The following is a 15,584-nucleotide window of genomic DNA, read 5'->3' as shown; positions in this document are numbered from 1 at the left end:
ACATGTTATTAAAAGTGTGAAAGTATATTTTTTGCACCTCATTACTATAATGGAGCATAGAAATAAAATTTTACTCAAATGATGTAAAAACAAGGGATGCAGATTTTAATATATCTTCAGTAGTTCACCGTACTTTTCAGAAAATAAATAAACATATTAATATGTTAAGCAAATAAACATTTGCCGATCTGTCATATTTTTTCCTCTGGAGGTTTAATCAAATGAACACAACATTAACTTTTAAGAAGCTTTTCCAGTTTCTATGGGAAATCATAGAAACTTCTGAAAGTTGGGTACATTATTTCCCTTATGATGGCAATGGATAGGCCTCTCTTCAGAGGGGAGAATAATTCCCTCCTGATCTATAACAGTTCCTCTTCATAATTGTGTTCTGTAAGAAGTTTGATGTCCCATGGCAAGCTGCAACTGCTTTCCTGTCATTGCTACAATGTCACACAAGGCTCCAGACCAAGTGTCCATGGAAAGGTTTGTGAAGGTCCATAGAAAATCATTAAATTGTCCACTGAGGTGACCTGGTCTAGAGAATCTCTCATTGCAGCCTCCTATTATAGTCTGTCAGAATGCCTAAAAGATGCACTTTCACCAGAGACCACCCTAATTGAAGAATTCATCTCTATGGCACTTAAACTCTACAATCGGATGAGAGAAAGACAGTCACAGAAGTCTAAAAGGTTTGGAAGGGCATTCTATCAGATTCCCAAATTTATGGCGGTCCCTACCCCATCATCTGAAGAGCTCATGCAAATGGGGGCTGTCAAGTTATCCGTAGAAGAGAAGGCCTGTAGAAGATCTTTGCCATGTCCTGTCCCAATAAGACAGAAAACTCCCACACCTAGGCCTTGGAAGTGAGCATCATCTGGGTGATCCTTATTTTGTTCCCTCTATCAATAAAGATCACCTCCTGGTTCTAGTCACCCTCAAATGGAATGACATCAAAGCAGGACTCTGAAGCAGCAGGATTCTTCATTGATTTGTCGTTAAGAATAAAATCCCTCATACTACTGTGTTCCTGCCAATTACTGTTTCCTGTATTGATGGGTACCCGTTAAATCTTGCAACTATTACCCAGAGGACCACTCCTCTACTCCTTAGTGTGGGTCTGCTCCATCAGTAGTCCATAATGTGGACTACATTCACTGGCCACTTTATTAATTGTTTGTTAGCACAAATAGCTAATCAGCCAATCATATGGCAGTAACTCAATGCATTTAGGCATGTAGACGTGGTCAAGACAACTTACTGAAGTTGAAACCGAGCATCAGAATGAGGAAGAAAGGGCATGTAAGTGACTTTGAAAGTGGCATGGTTGTTGGTGCCATGGTAAGCTGCAACTTGCTGAGTATTTCAAAAACTGCCGATCTACTGGGATTTTCATGCACAACCATCTCTAGGGTTTACAGAGAATGGTCCGAAAAAGAGAAAATATCCAGTGAGCGGCAGTTGTGTGGATGAAAATGCCTTGTTGATGTCAGAGGTCAGAGGAGAATGGGCAGACTGGTTCAAGATGACAACAGTAACTCAAATAACCACTCGTTACAACCAAGGTTTGCAGAATACCATCTCTGAACACACGACACGTCGAACCTTGAAGCAGATGGGCTACAGCAGCAGAAGACCACACCCGGTGTCACTCCTGTCAGCTATGAACAGGAAACTGAGGCTACAATTGGCACAGGCTCACCAAAATTGGACAATGGAAGACTGGAAGAACATTGCCTGGTCTGATGAGTCTCAATGCCATCTGCGACATTCTGATGGCAGAGTCAGACTTTGGCGTAAACAACATGAAAGCATGGATCCATCCTGCCTTGTATCAATGGTTCAGGCTGGTGGTGGTGGTGTAATGGTGTGGGGGACATTTTCATGGCACACTTTGGGCCCCTTAGTACCAATTGAACATTGTTAAAACGCGACAGCCTATCTGAGTACTGTTGCTGACCATGTCCATCCCTTTATGACCACAGTGTACCCATCTTCTGATGGAATAATGCACCATGTCACAAAGCTCACATGATTTCAATATGGTTTCTTGAACATGACAATGAGTTCACTGTTCACAGATCTCAATCCATTAGAGCACCTTTGGAATGCTGTTGAACGGGAGATTCGCATCATGGATGTATGTACCAAAATCTCTGAGGAATGTTTCCAGCACCTTGTAGAAAGTGTGCGACAAAGAATGAAGGCAGTTATGAAGGCAAAGGGGGGTTCAACCCGGTACTAGCAAGGTGTACCTGATAAAGTGGCCAGTGAGTGTATGTTCGATAATAAACCGGCTGAAGAACTACCAGGCCACCGTCCCTACGATTGTCCCATTGAGTTACTTCCAGGTACTTTTCCTCTGAAAGGCAGAATTTATTCTTTGTCATTGCCAGAATCCCTTCCATTTGAGGAATACATTAAAGATAATCTGAACAGAGGATTTATTCATTAATCCACATCCCCAGCTGGACTCACTGTCATGACTAGAAAGAGTGCGGACTATAAGCACTAGTTGGAAGCTCAAGCAGTCCTTTGCCTATTAATCCAAATGTCTTCAAACCCTTCGTGGTAGAGATTGATGCCTCTGAAATTGACGTGGGGGCAGTCTTCACACACTGCAAGGAATTCTGGGCAAACTCCATCTATGTGCATATTTTTCCAAGAATTTCTCTCCTCTCTCGTGAACCTCTGGGAATCATTTTAGCTCTTCAGGAATGGCAGCATCAACTGTTTTAGAAGGGGTGCAAAATACTGTTACCATCCTTATGGACCACAAATCAACCTAATGGCATCCCATGAAGAAGTCAAATATATAATGGAAGCTGGAACAAGGTAATGTGGAGTACCTCAGGGGTCTGTCCTGGGTCTATTTCTTTTTAATTTGCTTAATAATGATCTCCCATGTTGCATTGAGAGACATGTTTCAGTGTTTGCTGATGGATCAACATTAGGTAGGATTATACAGTCTCACCTTGATGTTGCTTCTCTGGGATAGGATTTAGACAGAGTGGGGGGCTGGGCAGACATGTGCCAAATGAGGTTCAATACAGACAAATGTAAAGTTATGCATTATGGAAAAATAATACCAATTCATATACGTTAGAGGATATCGTCCTGGAAAAACTACTAAGGAGGAGGATTTAGGAATAAATGTAACAGACTTAGCAACAGTGAGCACTGCCAGCTGCAAAGGCCAATAAGATATTGGTATGTATTAAACGGGGTATTGCATCACAGGAGGAGGATGTCATCTTGCCGCTTTATAAGTCATTGCTCCACTATAGCTGACCCAAGCATTGTGTGGAGTTTATGCTAGTGTGCTCTGTTCTTGGGACCTAACGCCTTGTACGGCAGAATTTCTTAGCACGTGTGTGTGTGTATTTTCTAAAACCACAATGAGCATAAATCCTGCATTTGCTATACAAGTATGAACCGCATATTCAAAACACATTAAGTAATAACAGAGACTGTCAAAAGTAAATATGGCACCCACGTAATGTAAATATTATATAGTGCTTACTCAGCCGACTCTTTTTCAGGATGGGAGTAAATGTTTATCTCTTTTCTATAGTGGCTCGTGTTGGATAATTCCTTCAGGAGCTACATTTAGTTGGAATGCATATTCTTCTAGCTAGATAGCCAGCTGTGGGTATTAAGGTATATAAATCCTAATATTTTGGACTATGTTGAGGGTCAGAACTGGACTGCACCTCTTGTGATTTGGCAGATAGGAAGAAGATGGTCTCTTTTGCATGGATTTTTTTTATCCAGCTACTCAGATACTGGGATATGATAGAATGTTCTCTAATGACCTCCTTAGCAGCACAGAGCAGTGAAAGAGAGATTTCTGTTGGCAGAAGCAAAGAAAGACCTCCCTGATTCCTCTAGACCTCCATGGACAGGAGAAGGAGATAAGGGTAGCAGAAAAGTTGGACTCATGGTTGGGTCATACCTGCATCCCTTTCTGCCCCTGTACTTATCTCATTGGCTGTAAGTATAATGTAGGGATGTTTAGTGGTGTTCTTAAGTGGGGAGCCCCCCTAGTTTTCTCTATTCTGAGCTCTGGGACATAACCTCTCTGAAGGACGTGTGGTGTGAGGGAAGAGTGTTACAGAGGCAATCTACCCCTGGTAATGAGATCTAGGTCATATTATGCTGCTAGGGCGATTTTCTGCAAAAGACTAGATTGTAGACCGATGAATGAATAAAGCTTAAGATCACAGAGTCACAGAGTCACGATACAGAGAGCTCAGAATTGCTGTGAATATTAAAAATTATGATTTTTTTACCTGTGTTTTATGTGTCATATTTATTGTACTATACATATTATAAATTAAATTGGAATATTTGGAACCCAGATCTATCTGTGGCGCTAATACCTACTATACTAATCCTAGGAAAAATATGAAACTGGAGGCTGATTATGTGCAGGGAAAATATTTTTACTTTACAGGGTTTCTATTTCTAATACTAAGTGTATAAAATTGTATATAACTATAAGACTAGGGCTGCACTAAAACAGGGATATGGTGTAGCTATTTAATATCCAAAAAACAATCCATAGACGTTGTTGGGGGTATCAAAGTGAAAAAAGTCTGTTAAAGAATGGCAAGAGTCTGGAGAAGAGGGAGGTGGTTTATCTTTGAAAAAAAAAGAGGAAAAAGGTGTGAGGCTTTGCAGGTTTCACCTTTTGTACGTCTGCCACATACTTCTATTAATTTGTCAAAAAAATGATTTCTTTTCCCATCTGAACATGAGTACTTAACTTTGAAGGAGTGTACTGCCGAAACACAAACAATTTATAGCTATTTAAATACTGTTCTAGAGTGCATGACTGTACCGAAAATGTTAAAAGATCAAAACAAAACAACATGCCATCTCACATACATATTCAGCAAAGCACTATATTTCAACATCAATGCATTTCATGTCTACATCCAGGGAGAAGAGGACAAGACAGAGACGTAGGTATCCAGGCGCAGAGAACCAGGGGACAAGTCCGACTAACAAGATGTGTAACTTTCACACCTGTGACACACACATTCTTGTAACCTTGTCATTAATCCATGGGTCAGGGTCAGGGGTTATTTGAAGACAGTAGCAAACACAGCATTCTGGAACCGTCTTAAATCCCACGTCGGGCAGAACTAACTATTGAAATACAACATTTATAGCAGTTATAGTAAAGGCTGTTATCAGAAGACCCAGGCACCTTTCCATATTTAAGGGCAGTCAGTTGCCCGTGGTACGGTGAGATTAGGAGCATCCATGTCTATCTGTGGCCAGCAGGGAGGTTTAATTAATTACTCAATTTACTTTGTGTGAGAATAACTTTTTAATGTCATAAAAGTAAAAGAAGCTGAGAGGTAACAGTGAGTTGTAATGACACCAGTTGATTTCACCCAGTGGACCCCAACTCTGTACTCCATTTCTCCTACTGCCTGTTGTACGAGTGGGGTTGATTTATTTTAGAGAGAACATGGAGAATTTGTAGGCTGAATTTTAATATTTTTTTTTTTTTTATCAAAACACAGCTGTATTTTGTTTTACCCTCCCAATCCAACAGGTTTAAGAATAAACGGTGTAACATATATGAACACCCTAGATGACGACAACCCATGAAAGCAAGGGTCAAGGAAAACCACTAGGCATCTTTTTTGGGCTCCAATTAGAGTATATGATACAAAGACAGATTAATGGTTTCAATATAACACATAAATTACAATATAACTTCACTATACTGTAAGTACTCAAAATAAGGATTGCTTATCCTTTTTGCATTTGATCACTATTTCATTTTGGTGCAGATTTGCTTTTTTTAAATTTACTAATGAAAACTCTAATTATATATCATTCTAGGATGTCTCTCTTCAATTCACTGCTTTTCTTCTTTTATATTTACCCTTTTCTTGAAATGGCCACGTTTGATTATTTATTCAGTTTAAACTTGGTAAATAGATTTTGCTGCTTGTAACTATACTGCCAAATGAGACAATGCATGTTTTAACAACAAACACAGAAGTGCGTGTGTACACACCTGTGTAGCTACATACAGGGGCTTCTTTACACTGATTAATAGGTAACCTGTGTATATGTGTCATCCAGAGAGGATGAGAAAGAATTACCTGTCGTCAATGGGGGGAGATCGCTTGCTGCTGATGTCAAATATTTTGACTTATATCTGAATGATTGCCTGTTGCAGCAAAGTGCTTCCATTGAAATTAGTTGGAGCGCTTTGTGCATATGCACCAGAGGGTCTCAATAGACCCCCGCTAGGTGCATTTACAGAGCTGACTGGCAGTTAGTGTATATATATATATATATATATATATGCAAGGAGAAGTGTTCAGCTGAACATATTTCCTGCACAGCATGGACAAAGAAGCAAATGCATATGGGGGGGTTTCCCAGAATCCCCAATGCATTTAAAAGGGGAGCACCACAGAAATTTCAAAGGACCTCTTAGTTATCATTACATATTAAAGTGCATATGATGGCTGGAATGTCCCTTTAAACCCTTTTATTTAGGGCCAGTTAAAACAGAGCCACATGGGAGCTACAAAGCGGTGGGGAATGGCCAAATATCAGCCCCCCTCCCCACAGAGATCAAAGCACTACTTTGTGACCCACCAGGGCAAATCCAGAGAATACTCCGTACCCCATAACCTAAATCATACACATAAGGTGGAAATGTGTAGAAAACCAAGACAGGCAAGCCAGTTTGTTAAAAAAAAATATTTGTTTGGAAACCATCTTACAAACATGATTTCATGATGTTATTTGAATTGCGTCATGCCAGTATGACTATGGAAGATGGAAGCTTTATCTTCGCACATGTTTTTATAACAGCATGGGTTGACATAGCAGCACCACATATAAGACAGGCTCATGTGTAAATGAACATAATAAGGAGGAGACAAGGAATTCAGAACTGGGAGGAATCTGAGAAAATAGCAATGTTTCATTTTCAGAAGTATTAAAGAAAACAAGTGTTGGAGGATTTCAGCTGGGATGGGTAGAGCTGCTGTGTGCTTGGCGTCTCAAGAAAACATAACATTGAAAAGATACTCATATTAATTAAAATGATATAGCTCAAAACGTGCATTCGGATTTGTAATTGAAATTGTTATAAATTCACCAATTTTGTCATTTCGTACGAATCTCCGAAATGGAGGAGGAACACCCAACGAGACAAACGAAAACAAAGCTAAGAGCTCCAAATTTGTTGTTTGAATTTCGTTGTTTTTCCACTCTCACTTACTCTTACTCACTGTCTCACACTCTCTCACGCTATCTCTCAATGTCTTCTTATCTTCTCTGCCCAATGCTCCTGTGTCGCTGTCTCCTTTCGTGTAGCTCCCCTTGTTCTCTTGACTCTTCTTGTTCTGCCAAAAGGGCAGGAAACAAAATTCTGACGAAAAACTATGTGTCCGAAAGAAAGAAAGAAAGAAAGAAAGAAAGAAAGAAAGAAAGAAAGAAAGAAAAAGAAAGAAAGAGAAAAAGAAATTCTGAGAAGGTATTATGTTTAAAGTTTGAAAATTGATCTTAAAACTATATATCAATTAACAAGTGTTTTTAATGACTGGACCATTCCACTGGTTTTGATAAAATCACTTTTTCAAAACTTCGCACCAGAATCAGTTTTGATAGATAAGCCAAAGTATGGCCTACCTATAAATGCTGCCAAATCTCTCTTTTATGAGCACCAATCATCTTTTGAGTCCCAAATTGTCTGTCCCTCTCTCCTCTACGTGTTTCTTTTCTAGGACCTTGAAATGTTTCTACCATTGGCACAAGCCACTATTTTTCTTCTTAATTGTTTATCTTATTACATGAAGTTTATATAAGTTTTAAAAGTAGTCGTATTGTAACCAATAGTGTGTTTCTGCTGATTCAGTGGTATAAGTACAGGGGTCCCAGTGGTCACAACTGCGATGTAGCCTTTGCCTCTAGGGGGCCGGGGCGACCACTGCGACCACTTGTTTACGTCTTTATGTACTGTTTCACAATAGTTTAGAAAGGGCCCTTCTGACCTGGACCGTGTGTGAGAGCATGGATGTGCAATTGTGTGTGTGAGCATAGATGTGTAATTGTGTATGTGTGAGCAAGGATTGTGTGTGTGTGTTTGAGCATGGATGTGTAAGTGGGATGAGATAGAGTGTGTGTTAGGAAGTATGTGTCATCTGTGTAAGTGTATTTTCATATGTGTGCCAGACTGTATGTTGGAAGGGGGGCAAGGGGCAAAGAAGACACAGCCAATTTGTTTGTGGGCAATGATGACACAGACAAGCTGTTTGAGGGCAATCATGGCACAGACCAGCTGTTTGGGGACACCGACAAGCTGGGGGCAAAGATTGCACAAACAGGCTGTTTAGAGGTTAGGATGGCACTGATAAGCTGCTTGGGGCAAAGGAACTCACAAGCTGTTAAGGGCAAAGGTGGCACTGTGAGACATGTCACACCAGGGCCCTGTGATGACTGAAACGTTCCATTTCTTGCTTATTGATGATCAAACAACTTTTGAAACTTTATACCTTGAGCATGTTTTAGATCAAACAGTTATCCCCAAGAGCAGTGTAGAAGGGGTTAATTTTATCTTGTGTCCTGAATTTGATGTAATCATATTGCACACTACTCATGGAACTGGTGTGACCATTTACTACTACTGCCAACTCCTAATTCTTCAAGAAGGCCCAGAGATGGAAATGTGCTTATAATCACAAGCACCGGACACTCCCCAGTGTCCTACGGAGTCCCTTGAGCCACCCCCTCTAAACGAAAATATGGTAAATGTACATACCTTAGAGAGAAGCTGCAGCTCTCCATGGTCCAAGATTGTATGTACCCTGACTGCTTCCTCGGGGTGTTTGCTCAGGACACATCTCATGCAGGCAAATAGCTGGAGTGGGGAAAGGGGCTAATGCATATAGGAGATTTTACAGAATGCCCCCATGCATTGTGAATTTAAAGGCACCTCTCAGCTACCACATGCATTAAAGAACATATGATGGCTGAAGTTTCCCTTTTCATGATGACTTTTTTCGTGTCTTGTTGAATTGTTATTAAAATTGTTACAGATCTAAAAATTATTATATCATCAAGACCCCTTACAATAATTGAGCATATAATGGGATATTTTGATATGTAGCTGCTGAACTGCAAGACATGGACCAAGGAGGGTCCGCTTGACGTGAATGGATAGATGGCCAAACATTACAGGGTAAGATTAGCCAGCATTTCATGCCCTAAGTTGGTTTGCAGAGTGACCTACTTATAGCAGTTAAAGCTGGGGATGAGATGGTTGTGGAGGTTCCTTTTGTGAGCTTGGCAGGATGTTTGTGTTGTACTCATCTTTGGCAGGTGTCCCTACTAGTCACACACACAGATTTGTTTTCTTTGTTCCTTTTAGGGGGGTGACAGGCACCAGATGTCGGCTGTGCCAAAAGAAACGCTTGACCTGTTATTAACACCCCTTCACACTGTGCCCCCCGCTTGCTCTCTTAAAATAGACAGTGGATAAAGGGCCTCTTTGTATGAGCTATGGGACCGAGGTGGTGGTTCTTCTTCTATGACAGAGAAAACCTGTGGCTTCCCTAAATTGAGGTCTATTTGCTTAATCTGAGCTAAATACGTCCGGACCTACACTGCTGGGTGACCTCATTAAACTTCCAGCCAATCAGCAATCACCACTGAGCTGCCAAAAAATGAGGTCACTCTGCCTAATTGTTCACATTGGCAGTGGATCAAGCAGCAGCCTGGGCCAGATTGCGCACAGTGAGTATGATGTCTTTTACACCTCAATAACAGAGCATTTTCTGTGGAAGCCTCTTTTAGCTGTCTTCTCGCGATGGTTGATTTGTTATATTTGTAATTTTCTTTAAAGTGATTGTCTCTGTTTATAAGCATTGTTCTGATAAAACTTTTTTTGCGTATCATTCTGCATATTATGGTTTTTTTATAATTACAAACAGTAATTCCTGTTTAAGGACAGCAATTTTCTTCTTTAACTTGGCATGCTTATGGAAAATGTATTCTTTATTAAAACCGATACATTTCTTTTTAAAGGTGTCTCTTTACATAGCCAAACTTAAACTCACTATGCTATTTGGTAGCGGTTGTTACCAAACGTAACACTATGCACACCGTCTGAACAACTGGATTAACTATCTGTATGGGCATATTGTGGCAGGGTAATGACAGGAACCAGGGACGTCCTTCCTCTTAGCAAAAGCTGGGTACAAGATGGGTGCCCACTCTGGTTCTCTGCGTAAAGGTTCTCCTCTGGGGAAAAAGGGTCTCCTAAAGAACCATACCACCAGTAAAGACACGACACACCAGTCAGGATGCAAAAGAACGCACTTTATTGGAACTGGGCATAGTTTATATAGAGAGGGGAAATTGAAAAACACAAGAAACATGACTAGCTTAATAACGCATAACACAATCGGGTGGGATTATGAAGACATCGCCACCAGACTAATCTCCTCACACATCCAACCATGACAAACACACAACAGAGATGAAGGAATTATTGAAAGTGGCAGCAATAGCCAGGGACGTCCCACTAGACCCCCTTGTTTCCATTACACTGGTGGTCCCATTACAATGGGACTGTCCAAACCACCACCAGGGACATCGACAGAAGCAGAATGGCAGTTTGCCAGTAGATGATTTGACTGGAGATTGAGGAATTGTCTATTTCTTGTTGGTCCAAATACTCCAACGGAAGAGTTAATTTTGCCTTTAAGCAAATGTCGTTGGAGATAGCCCAGGGAATATTTCCAGGAATATGAGTGGGATCTCTGCTCTAGGGGTCCCCACACCACAAAGCCTATCCACACAGTAGTGCTGTGGTTACTTGAAGAGTGAGGTCTCAGCTATCTCTTTTTGGACCAAATAGTGCACTTGAAAATCCTGAGGGGAAGGGCAATGGAGCTAGCCCTTATAGGGAACCCATACCTGCATAGGGTGACAAAGAAATATGAGGAAATTTTGATGTGGGGTAAAAGCACCCCATCCCCAATGCCAAAAAGGACCACAAAGATACAGACCCAAGTCACAGGCGGAGATACAGGAATGTGGGACAATTGAATCCTGATCAGTCAGAAGGTGTACAGTATTACAAGGAGATAAAGCCTTATTCCCCAACTGGAGAATGAAATGGGGAATACATGGAGCAGATGCCTGAGACTTAGAGGCTGCCCCGGTTCATGAGTGCAGGGTGGAAAAGCCTCTTGCACATAGACTGTGTTTTCTCAGTAAGGGGCCTAAAACACCAGCAGTGCATCAGGGACCAGAAGGAGATCCGGGTACCAGTAATGTTTGTACTTCAACCCATTGGCCCTTACATGAGAATGAATGCAAGGAAATGTGCTAATATTAACTGAGGACAGGTAACAATTTCAGTCCTTCCACAGTAGGAAACAGAGTTCCCTGGCAAGACAACTCTGTGACCAAATGACCGGAAGAGGGAATGACATAATGGTGGACGCAGATACGGTCTTGTTAATATGGGATTCATATGGTTTTAACCGTGCTATTATATTTTCTCAGTTTTGTTCAGTGTATTGATATATATATATATATTAATATGAAGAGCAATTAAACACATGTTGCCTGCTTGCCCTGTGGTATTTTGTGTGTGAGGGGGCAGGGTTCCTGGGAGTCTTTAGATGGAATGGTTCCTGGTCTGGCAGAATTATTGTTGTCACGGGGTGGCAATGAAGTTGGCAAGTGAGCAGCGGGACTGATTTGGCTATAAATGTGTGCGGGGATAGTCAGGCCCGGCCAGTGAGCTGCAGTTTTGTGGCTGGTGTAGAACCAGTTTGGGGTTGTAGAGGTTAGGCAGAGGACTCTCTGGGATTACAGCTCATAAGGAATGTTAATATGTTTGTTATTTGTTGGAAGTTGTTTTGTGGATGGACAAATAAGCTTACGCTCTTTACTTTACAGGTGTGTGCGTCTTCCTTTGGGGAAAGTTTGAGCGAGAATTGAGCACAAGGTGAATGGAGGAGAACACAAAGGAGGTATGCTGGGGAGCATGGTGGTATGTGTGGCAAGGGCTTGGAACCATAAAAGAGCATAGGTCAGACTCTTGTCATGAAAGGTTGAATGATTTGTAATGTAAATATCACAACATACATGATGCAACTGTCTTTAGAAACACACTTTTTGACAGAGAATTTTTCTGTGGGTCGGAAGGTAGCTTTTTAGGCCAAAGCCCAAAGTTGGCACTTACCTCTAGCCCTGATGACAGATCCCACCCACAGAGATGGCCCTTACATGGGTCTTGGTGTGTCCATGGGACCTAGGCGGCACTTTGACAGAGGCAGCCCAAGACAATGTTCTTTCCGGATAGATTCATAGAGAAAAAGAAGTGTTTCTCCACAAATCTATCTGCATTATTCTGGACTCTCATGCACTTGCGCAAAAATGCAGCGCTAAGGTTTATTTGCTTCGCTAAACAGACAATTAAGGGATCAACTGGCTAACCTGGCAATACAAGAGTGCCCTTTTCTAATCTAAACAACTTAATCTGTGACATGATTATAAGGGGATGAGGGAAACTTGAGACTGGCTTATTTTATATGTTTATACAATATTAAAATCAACTGCCCCATTTTTTTTTATTATTTGGAGCTTTTGTTGCTGCTGCCTGCACTGTCATCTTTCACACATTTATCTCAATGTGCACGCCTTTATATTTAAAGCCATACTGAAGAAGCGTGGAGATCCTGTTGGCACATGGACAGAACATGCTATGCCGTGTTATGATATCAGGTGAGAAGACAGGAATCTGTGTATATAACAAGTAACTCTGAATAATTCTGTGTTTAGTCTACCGCCTCTGCTAGCAGACTCTTCCACGCATCCACTGTCCTTTCTATAAATAAGATCCCATCTGGTTCTTTGCTTAATCAACTCATAGTCATAAATATTTTACGGAATCTGTTGCACTATTTCCAACCCTTATTGCTTCATTTAAGTACAGAATGGAAGAAAGGGATTGTTTTAATGAAAAAAATACATTATTACTGTGACCGCAGAAATATTTGGCCATTTGACCAATTTATCGATTTCTATGACTTGCCAATAACTCTATGGATTGGAAATATATATATATAACCAAGTTTCCCAGGCTGTGACTAGCTTTCCTCCGAGACACAATCTAAATATTGATTAGGATGTGAAAAGTGTGAAACATTTTATTGTTTTTCCTTGTCTGGCCGAGCTGCTATTTGCGGTCTATAAAGGTCATTGTAGGGTAACCTGATGTCCTTCTCTAAAGCTCTACTCGTTCCACGCCACGTAAAGCTTTGATGTCTGTCCTGCGAGTGCATGTCGCCACAAAATTATAGCCTTTTAAAGTTTTCGGCAAAACAGGTGAACAGGTGTCTGGCTTCAGAAAAACCTCATACTTTGCTCATAGCACTTGTGAAAAGGTCCATTTGTTTCCTACCCTGAAGGTGACAAAGATAATTTATGTACAAAAACGATCAGAGAGAGGAAACTCAAAACACCTTGGCTTTACATTCCATGGGGTTAGAATAGCTGGCCGAGAAGACAGAACGAGTCGCACTTCTGCATTTATCATCTTAATTTCAAACGTTAGCAGACAAGCAGGAAGCATCTCAGACGGGTTAGTCCCAGCTGGACATACAGGTTCTGTTGTTATTTAGGAGGCAAGTTCAACTTGTAAACTTTTAATGAACAAACCACTTCAATAAAAAAGATCCCTTGTGAACACCCTAGTAATCTGTCTGTTTTTTGCCTACTTTGTATATCATAACGTCCTCGTTCATAGCGGGACTATGGCATTGTTCAATGTGCAAGCAGTCTGACCTTGAATCTGGGTGCAAGCAACTTGGATGATGACCAGAGACTAATTCTTATCACTGTTTCCTGCTTCCATTCACAGCCCGTACATCAATCAGGCATGGCTGAATTTTACGTTGATTTGCCAACATTTTGTAATTCAGCAAATTAAATAAATCTTTTGAATTTTTTTTAGTTTTTTTTAATCGTTATTAGGCAAGTCTGTTTTTCTGGTATGACAAGATTTTAGCCCCTTTCAACTGATTATAGCATTTTCTTTTACATTTGTTATTGTTACCTTAATCTGGAAATGCCATTACAAAGCGTAACTGGGTATACTGGAGTGTGATAAGTAGGATTTGCATCCTATTGTATGGCATTTACAAAACAGAGAAGCAGAGAAGGATACGCTGTTTGCAAATATTTTAGTGACAACTCCTTATATACGAGATAGCTGGTTGAATCTATTGTTTGGGGAGTTTTCTCACCGCAAAGGGAAGTCCTGATGTGCTGGGAATTCCGTGACATTTATAGAGATGACATTGGAGAGTCTCAGCGTCACATAAAATCTCAATCAAAGTCAGGACCCAGGCTATACAGGAGGCTTGATTCTGTTTTAAGACATTGCCAATTTAAAGTATATAATATAAAATATATACCACTTATATATATTTATAATACTACCCACACAGCATAACAGCAATGCATTTGCAGGAAGGACCACGTGAATATTTGAAGGGACCACTTATTATTTCTGGATCAAAAATAAAACACTTTAGTTATTTTAGGGGATTATAAGTGGCATGAAAAGTGGAAAAGAAAGTTACTTGTATAAAAAGTATAATGTTTTTACGTTAAATGGTCTGTTTCAGTAGCAGTAATCATATAGAAACCCTTGTCTATGTCTACGCTATTTCTCTTATGTATAAATAATATGGGAAGTTAAGTAAGAGGTAATGCAGCTCAACAAGACGAGAAAAAGAGAAACAGCAATCTTTCAAAATGACACCAACACTGTAGTTCGAAAGGAACAAAGTATGACCAGCAGAGAAGATATTGTAACAAAATGTAACGATATCTCACACGGAATATAAGTGGGACAAGGACATTGTCAGGGAAACATTTTCTAGTTATTTCATTGGAATTCTGAATGATCTGTATTCCTGGTCCTTGTAGAACTTGCTGCTTATCCAACATACAAAAGTGATTATACTTTAACTTTGTTACAGACATACAATTTGACGGCAGATAAGAACCATCTAGTATGGCCGACCTTGAGCCACCCCAGAGGTCCACCGCCCTTCCTATTCCCTTTAAAATCTCCACTTTAGTTCCGCTGAGGTCACAGCACCAAGAACCTTCGAGCTTGGACTAAAGTCTTGCTTTCCCTACCACTTTATGCTATCTTCTGTTGCTAATCTCCAGCTTTGAGGAACTGTGGTTTCTATTTGATCAGAACATTCTCCTTCGTTACATGTATTTCTTTCCTTTTGTCCGTCCACAGGTTTAGCTACTATTTTTGAACACCTACAACACCTGTATTATATGTTGCTAACCTGTACACTGCACCTTAACAGACAAACATAAATCAATGTGACGTACCATGTGCACTTCAGGTGGACAAAACACAGGGCCTAAATGACAAAACAAATCCATTTCCCAAAGCAGACTTTACCAAGCTATCCTTGTTCTTTAGACTTGAATAAAACTCCATTATTAAGATGTTTCGAAGACATTACTGCTCAAGACTTACTAAACAATTCGAG

Source organism: Spea bombifrons, chromosome 8, assembly GCF_027358695.1.
Source record: "Spea bombifrons isolate aSpeBom1 chromosome 8, aSpeBom1.2.pri, whole genome shotgun sequence".
Taxonomy (NCBI): Eukaryota; Metazoa; Chordata; class Amphibia; order Anura; family Pelobatidae; genus Spea; species Spea bombifrons.
Note: the sequence above shows the minus strand (reverse complement) of the source record.